The following is an 11,209-nucleotide window of genomic DNA, read 5'->3' as shown; positions in this document are numbered from 1 at the left end:
TCAACTGAATTGAAAGATACTTATTCTTCCTGAGCACCCAGGTAACTTCATTTCCTAGATTCTTTGCATTTAGGAGCAACCCTGGAACTAGCCAGTAGAATGTGATGGAAAATGATGTACTTACTGCCAACAATCCATGCCTTGCATGTGTTTATTATAGCACTTATTAATTTGCCCTATCCCTTTTCTTGTCTGCATCATAAATCCAGAAAATTGGATACTTATGTGCACCTGTGACTCTACAGAGATCTAGTTTAATTGTTTTTCCACAGTAAATGATGTAAAATTATAAAAATCATTTTAGACTATCTTAGATTGAAAGGTTGAATTAAATTTTTCATGACAGATCTAATTGTGAAATAATTTTTTTCCTGAAATGATTGCTTTAGCTTAAACTTCACTTAGGATATTATCCTTATCAAGTGATTCATCAGACAAATTAGTATTTCCAAGTATACTTAAGCAGGTATATATTATGTAGCTTATGCCAATCACCTTTATCCAAATATGATAAATGACTTGCAGTTTTCTATTTGTTTCATATGATTTCAGAATATATCACTGTTTTATGTATATAGTGAACATGAACACTTATATTCACTATATAAAGTTGCTACAGCAACTTTATGCATTCTCTAGTTGGGAAGATCCCCTGGAGAAGGAAATGGCAACCCACTCCAGTATTCTTGCCTGGAAAATCCTGTGGACAGAGGAGCTTGATGGACTACAGTACATGGGGTTGCAAAGAGTTGGGCACAACTGAGCAACTAACACACACACACATAGTTTCAAAATCAGTTGTAAATATTGTTAATTATAAAGGCATGCTTGATGAATTTTAGCAGTTTGTCTACCTCTATGTGGTGTGTTGTAATTGGGAGTAAATTTTATAAAAATTGATTTTTAATATGTGTAATATATGGATTTAACACACCATGAAAATAACAAAATTGATGCATACTGGAATATAAAATGATTTTTAAAAGTTAAAGCAATATATTATTACTTTTTGAGTGTCTATTTCAGTATATTTTAAATGTTTTTTAAATCATATTATTGATACTGACTCCACCAAATATAAATATTGCAACAAATTTCTCTCCTACCTTTCTCAGAGATTGTCTTTTTATTGGAAAGAGTGTGTAAATCCTAATTTTCCAAATTCATCACAATAGTTTCTGATTTGAAATAAAACTCCAAGAACTTTATCAAAATGATTAAGATTGAAATTTAAGGTTGGAGTATGTGACTACAGAGATATTTGGTGGTTGTTGATTTAAACTGGAGAACTTTTGAACTGGTTGTTGAATTCTGAAACAATTAGACTTCTGAGAAATTTAAGAAAGATTCACTTAAAATGTTTACAGATTTCTCCACCAATGATTACCTACAATAACCAGTTTCTTACGATGACACTAAAACCTCAAAACAGACAAGATGATTCAGGGATCACTAGGTTAAGATACAGACAGTTTATCACAACAGTCTGCAGCCATGATTTGATATTCACTTCACTGTTCTAAAGGAATACTGTATATTACAGGACACTACGTATATAACTGTTCCCCCTGCTCCCCCCCCCCCAACCGGAGCAATAGTTCTAAGGCATACTTAGATTTTCTCTATTGAATCCAGAACTAATGCAGAAATCTCCATTCTGTGATAGCACAGGAGCATCATGGTTTCCAAACAGTAATTCCGGTTTGCTTCTGAGCATTTGTAATTTGTAATTCTAGTCTACGTTTAAGCAATATAGGTTATGGTTATTGATACCTGAATTGTGAGGTTGCCACAGAAAAATTCTGGGTAAGGCTAGTACATCTAGGGGTCTAGCTGAAGTCTAGGGACAAAGGGTTGACCACTCTAAGTCTTCCTGGTGCTGTTTTTCAAGGATGTGTTTGATGTTGGGGACAAATAACATTTGCGTGGAACTCTATACGTGTTTCCAAGGATTGTCCCAGACAGTTTGTTTGTTTTGAAATCCCCTAGATCTTTTAAGTATTAGTTGGATGAGAACTTAAACAGCATAAAAAAAATTGTTACATTTGCTTTAAAAAGGCAGTGTTTTGAATAGAGGCAATAGCAGTTGTTTTAGTGGGAATTCAGCTTTAACTAGTGTGGTGGACTAGGCATCCTTTAGACTATATTTAAGACTTTGAAACTACAGCTCCTAACCTGGGGGTAGGGGAAAGAACTTGAATTACTATAAATGAATAGCGTGGGAAGTCGGACACGACTGAGCAACTGAACTGAACTGAACTGAAAGGAGTTCATGGCAATGGAAAGTCTTTTGATAAAGCAATAGCTATTATACTGGCAGTTGCAGATGACAGGGGATGGCACAGTATGTGTTTAAATGTCCCATTGTCCTGAGAATGTGTACCACCACTAAAAGATGTTTAACCACGGATGAGTGACAGGACAGAGCTGTATTCTATGGGGCTGGCCAAAGAAGTTTGAGAATTTTTAATTTAAGAGTCAACTACTTTCTAGCTAGTAACTTTGAGAAAGTTTTGTAAATGTTATTAGAAAGTTTTGTAAATATTTTGTAATTAGTAATCTCAGCATGACAATAATAGCACCTTTGTAATGTTGCAGGATAGAATTCATAAATATCTTGAATTATAAACCAAGAAATTTTTGTATTATTTACCTTCTTATATTATTTATTTTACTATTTACCACAAAAATATTTATAGTTCTATTGTTTTTCATTCAGAGCATTTTATTCATTACATCTTATAATTTTAGAAAATAAAATTAACTTTAGACAATCAGATAATGAGGAGGATATTATATTACCTAACTTAAGTTTGTTAATATTATTGCTTCTTTGTATAAGATTCTTTGAATTATAGGTTTGATTTACTTTAAATCATGGACATTTGAGTTTTTAATTACTATATGAAGATTAATTCTATGGCAAATTGTTGTAGAATTATTGATTCTGATATTACAAATCCATGCTACCTATATCTCTTTAAGTTTGTATCTTTCCTAAACAAACTTTATTTTTGAAACATCTAATTATTCCAATATCAGGAGAGAATACTTTCATTTGTCAAATAGCCAGATAAAGGTTAACATACCAATATTGACATTTTTATTAGACTAGATTAATTTTGCTCTTAGTTAAGAGGAAACTATTGTGTGCTGGTAATTTACAACCCAAATCCTAAAAGTATAGGTTTCTTTTATTTTTAATTTCAGAAGTGAAATTCTGGAATTCTTATCGGTATTAATTCTTTATGGTTAAAGCAACAGAATTTAACAGAAAAAAGTAAAAGCCTATTTTTTATACTCACATTATAATCTTTTCATAGTCAAATTTCTTTTTCTCATATCTATTTATCAAAATCTAAACCTTAGGTTTATTTTATTTTATTTACTTTATTTTCTTCGGCTCCAAAATCACTGCAATTAGTGACTGCAGCCATGAAATTAAAAGATGCTTGCTCCTTGGAAGGAAAGCTATGACAAACCTAAACAGCATATTAAAAAGTAGAGACATTACTTTGCCAACAAACATCCATCTAATCAAAGCTATGGTTTTTCCAATGGTCGTATATGGATGTGAGAGTTGGACCGTAAGGAAAACTGAGCACCGAAGAATTCATGCTTTTGAACTGTGGTGTTAGAGAAGATTCTTGACTGTCCCTTGGACTGCAAGGAGATCCAACCAGTCAATCCTAAAAGAAATCAGTCCTGAATATTCATTGGAAGGACTGTTGCTGAAGTTGAAACTCCAATACTTTGGCCACCTGATGCAAAGAACTGGCTCATTGGAAAAGACCCTGATGCTGGGCAAGATTGAAGGCAGAAGGAGGAGGGGTTGACAGAGGATGAGACGATTGGATGGCATCACCGACTTGATGGACATGAATTTGAGCAAGCTTTGGGAGTTGGTGATGGACAGGGAACCCTGGCATGCTGCAGTCCATGGGGTCGCAAAGAGTTGGACATGACCGAGTGACTGAACTCAAGTGAACTGAAACCTTAGCTACTCACTTAACCTTAAGAAATGGAAATGTGCTGTTGCTTAGAAAAAAATCACTCTACAAATCATAATCCTAATCTTCGAGTCAAAAAGCCAGCACTCTGTGAAGAGAGGACTGTGGGAGATCTCATGAACCGTATATCACAAATCTCCAGATTGGGATCTATATTGTCATTGGATGATATTGTGGTCTGCACTCATGATGAGAGGTGGCCTTACTTTTTGTGGCTGTCTGCAAAGTCCATTACAGTTGACAGTGACTTGCCATGAACAGTGGTCTACAAATCAAACACTATAAATTTCTGTTTTAAAGGACTACTGACAGTTGGTTCAGAAAGGTGTTTTTTTTTTGTTTCAAATTAAGTATTAACATAGTGTATTGAAACACCAAATCCTTACTGTACTTATACACACAGAATTAATCAAAGCTTCCTAAAACTTAAAAATCTGTTTTCAGGAGAAAATTTATGACACATTTATTTCTGTTAATATATACATTTCTTTATGTCTTACCATATGAAAATGGTATTGTGCATATTATAACAGAACGTTTGTATACACATATGAACATGGACTACTTTTTCTTGGGCTAAATTAAATGAAATTAGTTTAACACAGATCATAAGATTGACCTGTTTGATTTTCAATTATAGTAAAATGTTAATAAAAGTTGATCATCATATGCTGAATTATTAACAATCCTCATATGCCTTTCAAAGACATTTGTGTGAAATATAAGCCTAATGTGGTCACCAATATTCACAAATAAGAAAGCAATGAAATTAAGTTCAGGGAAAATAAAAGAACTGAGAGTCAGCCTCTAGTACAATTATGAGATATGAAGGAGTAAAATTTCATTTTCCCTTCATATGATATTAATGTATGAGTATGATTCTGATTACTAAGACTGGATTTATAAAGATTTATAAAGTCTTGAGTGTGCTTAGTCACTCAGTCATCTCTGACTATTTGTGACCCCATGAACAGTAGCCCTCTAGGCTGTTCTGTCTATGGAATTCTCCAGGCAAGAATACTAGAGTGGGTTGTCATTTCCTTCTCCAAAATCTTGAGTAGTTTGCTAAAAAGTTGACTCTATATTTTATAAACTATGAGTACTCTCTGTGGAATAAACTTTTTGGCAATAGACTTTAGAGAATTTTCTTGCATATTGACAAATGAAGGAGGTAATTTAGAAAGTCTTCTCAAATATACTCAGTTTTCCATGTACTCATAATATAGCTGAAAACATACTAAGTATAAAAACCTTATAATGAGAGTTCCGTGTGCAATTAACTTATTTAGAAGAGAGTATTATGTTATTTTTGGCTTATTTATCCTCAAACATCAAAATTCCTCCAAGATGTTATCATCATGTATATGGGCACCGTTATATACCTAAATCCTACTTAGTATATTGTCATTGCTCAATCAATTCTTATTCAATTTAATGATGTCTCTGTATAAATCCAAGGAAAAGAAAACATATTCATCTCTTCTATGATGTAAGTGTGGAGAATTTTAACAATAATTTGTAGTATGAAGACATTTTATATCATACATTTTATATTATAAATTTATAACAACCAAACCCTCATGAAATTATGCATATATTTATCGCAGGGTAAGTTTGCCTTTAGACATCACTTGGTAGAATTTTTCTACAAGTCCTCATGTACACACCAAAACTACTAGTACTCTTATGTTTTGTGGTACTACTGTTATTGTATTAATATGAGTTACAATTAATATTTTTAAAGATAGTATTTCTTTTTTTCTCATTAAACTTTTTTTTAATGGACGGATTTTTGGTCAAGTTGTTTTCACTAAAAAGTATTGATTTTAAAAACTAATAACTTAAAACTGCCACACACAAAGCATATGGTCCACAAAACATTCTCCTTTCCTTCTGAAGGTTTTACGATGCATTGTTATCATTAACAAGCCTTTTACTTATTAAACTTAAACGGCCAATTGAGACAAATAGTTCTGGGACAGTTCTTTCACCACCGATTAAGACCGGGGTGGCAGGTATTGGGGATAATATTCATTTAGCCTTCTGAGCATTCTGGGGAGATTTGGTGACCTTGCCAGCTCCAGCTGCTTTCTTATCCACTGCTTTGATGACACCCACAGCAATCGTCTGTCTTATGTCACGCACAGCAAAACAGCCCAGGGGAGGAGAGTCAAAGAAACTCTCGACACACATGGGCTTGTCAGGAACCATATCAAGGATGGCAGCAGCATCAGATTTCAAGAATTTAGGGCTGTCTTCCAGCTTTTTCCCAGAATGATGATCAGTCTTCTCCTTCTGCTCAGCAAACTTGCAAGCAATGTGAGCTGTTTGACAATCCAGCGCAGGTGCATATCCAGCACTGATTTGGCCTGGATGGTCCAAAATAATTACCTAAGCTGTGAAGCCAGCTGCTTCCATTGGTGGGTCATTTTTGCTGTCAACAGCTACATTGCCATGACAAACATCTTTGACAGACACATTCTTGACATCGAAGCCTACATGGCCGCCAGGAAGGGCTTCACTCAATGCTTCTTGGTGCATTTCTACAGATTTCACTTCAGATATTACATTGACTGGAGAAAAGGTGACCACCACACCAGGTTTGAGAACACTGGTCTCTACCTGACCCACAGGGACAGTACCAGTACCACCAATTTTATAGCCCTCCTGAAGGGACAAACACAAAGGTTTGTCAGTTGGGCGATTTGTTGACAGGATGCAATCCAAAGCTTCAAGCAGGGTGGTTCCATTGGCATTGCTGTCCTTACGGGTAATTTTCCACCCCTTGAACCATGACATATTAGCACTTAGCTCCAGCATGTTGTCATCATTCCAGCCAGAAATTGGCACTATTGCTACTGTGTCAGGGTTGTAGCCAATTTTCTTAATGTAGGTGCTGACTTCCTGAACAATTTCCTTGTATCTCTTCTGGCTGTACGGTGGCTCAGTGGAATTCATTTTGCTAACTCCAACAATTAGTTGTTTCACCCCAGAGTGTAAGCCAGAGGGCATGCTCAAGGGTCTGCCCATTCTTGGAGATAGCGGTTTCAAATTCATAAACACCAGCAGCAACAATCAGGACAGCACAGTCAGCCTGGGATGTGCCTGTAATCAAGTTTTTGATGAAGTCTCTGTGTCCTGGGGCATCAGTGATGGTAACATAGTACTTGCTGGTGTCAAATTTCCACAAGGAGATATCAATGGTGATACCACACCCACGTTCAGCTTTCAGTTTGTCCAAGACCCAGGCATACTTGAAGGAGCCCTTTGCCATCTCTGCAGCCTCTTGAACTTTTCAATTGTTCTCTTGTCGATGCCACCACATTTGTAGATCCGATGGCCAGTCACGGTAGACTTCCCTGAATCAACATGCCCAATGACAACATGTTGATGTGGGTCACTTCCTTTCCCATTTTTGCTTAGGTTTAATGGTGGTTTTCATGACACCTGTGTCCTGGCAGCAAACTCATTGCAAAAAAGCCTAAGATACTATTCTTTTTTTAAAAAACTCAGAATTTATTTATCTATTTCTTTAGAGAGAATTATAGTTGTCTTCCATGATGAAAACAGCAATATAGAGAAGTTCTTAAAAGTTAGGAAAATATTTTTTCTCTTTTGTATAGCATTTTGGGGAACTCAGGGAGAACTTTCCTCAGAGTGGATCAGATCTTGATCAGCAGTTTGTTGCTGCATTTTTTAAGAATTGAAGTATAGTTGACTGACAATACTATGTGAGTTTCAGGTGTATAGCAAAGGGAATGATATATATATATATATATATATATATATATATATATATATATATATCAGATTATTTTCTATTATGAATTATTACAAGATTGAATAGTTCCTTGTGTTATAGAGTAAAGCCTCTTTGTTTGTCTATTTTATGTATAGTAGTTTTTATCTGTTCATCCCTTACCCCTAATTTATCTCTACCCCCTCCCTTTCCACTTTGGTAACCATAATTTTTTTTTCTTTGTCTATGAGTGTGTTTCTGTTTTATATATAGACTCCTTTGTATCATTTTTTAGATTCCACAAATAAATGATATAATATTTGTCTTTCTCTGGTATATCTGTATTGCTGCAAATGACAATATTTCATTTTTTTATAAATGGGTAATATTCCATTCCACATATATATATATGTGTGTGTATATGTATGTGTATATGTATGTGTATATATATACATATATATATAGTACATTTTCTTTTTTCATTCATCTGCTGATGGGTACTTGTGTTGTTTTCATATCTTGACTATTGTAAACAGCACTGCAATGAGCATTGGGGCACATATCTCTTTTCAAATTAGAGTGTATGTCTTTTCTGGATACATGCCCAGGGTGGAGTTGCTGGCTCATATGGTAGCTTTATTTTTAGTTTTTTTAAGGAACTTCCACACTGTTCTAAATAGTGGCTGCATAAAATTATTTTCCAACCAATAGTGTAGGAGGTTTTCCTTTTTCCCACACTATCTCCCTCATTTATGATTTGTACAGTTTTTTATAATAGCCATTCTGACTGGTGGGAGGCAATACCTCATGTTTTTGATTTGCCGTTTCTCTAATACTTCGTGATGTTGAGCATCTTTTCCCATGCCTGTTGGCCATCTGTATGTCTTCTTCAGCAAAATGTCTATTTAGGTCTTATGCTCATCTTTTATTTATTTATTTATTTTAATATTGAATTGTATGGAATATTTGTATATTTTGGATATTAACCTCTTATTGGTTGCATCATTTACAACTATTTTCTCCCATTCCATAAGTTGATAGTTTATTTTGCTGATGGTTTCCTTTGCTGTGCAAAAGCTTTTAAGTTTGATTAGGTTCTCTCTTTTTTTCTTTTTTCTTTTATTTCTTTTGCCTTGGGAAACCAATCTGAGAATACATCCAAGAATGCTTTACCTGTGTTCTCTTCTAGGAATTTTATGATGTTATCACTTACATTTAGGTCTTTAAACCTAAATTTATTCTTGTATACAGTGTGAAGGAATGTTTCAGTTTTATTGATTTACATGTAGCTGTCCAGATTTCCTCCAACACCACTTGCTGCAAAGACTCTCTTTTCTCTATCATATATTCTTGCTTCTTTTGTCATAGATTAACTGACCATAGGTATGTGGCTTTATTTCTGGCCTTTATTCTGTTCCATTTATTTTTATATTTCTGTTTTTGTGCCAAAGCCATTCTGTTTTGATTACTGTCATTTTGCGGTATTGTCTGAAGTCTAAGAGGATTATGCCTCCAATTTTGCTCTTTTCTTCCATATTGCTTTGGCCATTATGGGTCTTTGTGGTTATATATAAATTTTAGAATTATTCTAGTTCTGTAAAAAGTGTCACAAATATTTTGACATACATTACATAAATATTTTATGTAATAGGTATTACATAAAATCTGTATATTGTATTAGAAATTAAGCTACATATTTCTAATTTCCTTGATTACCAATTGGTCAATAAAAATTATAATATACTTTAGAAAATATTTTGAACTGAGTAATAATAATAATTAATAATATATGTGAAAAGTTGCAGGATATAGTCAATGCATGCTAAGTCACTTCAGTCATGTCCGACTCTGTACGACCCCACAGACGGCAGGCCACCAGACTCCGCCAATGGTTGCAATTAAATTTGCTGTGAGTAAACTTATACAAGAAAAGAAGAAACTTGAATTATGTTGTCAGCATAAAAGATAGAAAAACTAAAAAGGTAGTCAAAATTCTCCTCACAAAGAAAACTCTAGACCCATAATGATTTTACTTTCAAGTTCTAGATAACATTCAAAGAAAGTATCTGCAAAGTTAAATTCCTTGGAGATTAGGAACATGCTGTAAATTACTATACAAGGCTCACATAACCTTCTTTCCAAAATCTGAAAAGGACTTTAAAAGAAATGAAAAATTACTGATTGATAATTATAAAATTAGAATCTATAAATCTATATCTATTTTTGTCTAGAGCTTTATATATATATTTATGTGTGTATATATATGTCTGTATGTGTATATATATGGGTGGATCTATTATGTCATACTGAATATAAATATACATTGAATTTTATCAAGTTTGATCAAAATCTATTATATTAATGACTTAAATTTATATGATTACATAAATATATAGAAAAACTTGATAAAATTCAATGTACATTTTTATAAAAAGTATTCAAAGAAGAATTTGGCAAATTGATTAAAAGTATTTACAAAATAGCTTAAGAAAATGTCATCCATTCTGGGGAAATCACTGAAAAATTTCCCTGAGACTGGGAAACTTTTAGGAATGCCAATTTAACACCACTTCTATCAATCATTATTTAGGAAGACTTTGGCCAAGTAAAGCAAGGGAAGGAAATGAAAACATAAGGACTAGGAAGGGAGAAAACAGTTATGCTTCCAAATGATTTAATAATATAGGTAGAATCCCCCAAATTTTTTACAGGCAAATTATAGGATTAATATGAAATCTTACCAGTGTAACTGACTGGATCTTTCCCTAGCTGGTCTTCTAGTTAGTAGTATCAGATTTTAGCCATTGAGAATCCAAACTGGTCCCTTAATCTGTTTATCTCTTAGTGCCTTCAAAAAATCTACTACTCACACAACTTGGGCCAAGCTCTGACTAAAAAAATGCAGAAAAAGAACAGCTCTAATGTTTAGTCTGTCTGTATGACACATTCTAATCCAGTTGCAACCCATCTTTCAATCCCAAGTGGAAGTTCAGGAAAAAAACAAATACAGTGGTTCTGACATTTTCTGGAGTTGCTATCAGTTCAGTTCAGTCGCTCAGTCATGTCCGACTCTTTGTGACCCTATGAATCTCAGCACGCCAGGCCTCCCTGTCCATCACCAACTCCCGGAGTTTACTCAAATTCATGCCCATTGAGTCGGTGATGCCATCCAGCCATCTCATCCTCTGTCATCCCCTTCTCCTCCTGCCCCCAATCCTTCCAAGCACTAGGGTCTTTTCCAATGAGTCAACTCTTCGCATTAGTAGGCCAAAGTATTGGAGTTTCAGCTTCAGTATCAGTCCTTTCAATGAACACCCAGGACTGATCTCCTTTAGGAGTTGGCATAAGTTAGGGTTATTACTGTGCAGAAAAAGATACAATCCCACTAAGGAAGAGTTAGTTCTTCTCTATTCTTCCTCATTTATTTTAGGGATTTTTTTATTGGAGTATAATTGCTTTA

General features: G+C 34.3%; 1 pseudogene; it reads right to left on the bottom strand.

Annotated features, from left to right (window-relative positions):
• Positions 1 to 6,041: 6,041 nt before the first annotated feature.
• On the bottom strand, positions 6,042 to 7,423 carry LOC110145644 (elongation factor 1-alpha 1 pseudogene; annotated as a pseudogene).
• Positions 7,424 to 11,209: the final 3,786 nt, after the last annotated feature.

This window comes from Odocoileus virginianus, chromosome 5 (genome assembly GCF_023699985.2).
Source record: "Odocoileus virginianus isolate 20LAN1187 ecotype Illinois chromosome 5, Ovbor_1.2, whole genome shotgun sequence".
In the NCBI taxonomy this organism is placed as follows: Eukaryota; Metazoa; Chordata; class Mammalia; order Artiodactyla; family Cervidae; genus Odocoileus; species Odocoileus virginianus.
Note: the sequence above shows the minus strand (reverse complement) of the source record. Positions and strands in the feature narration are given on the sequence as shown.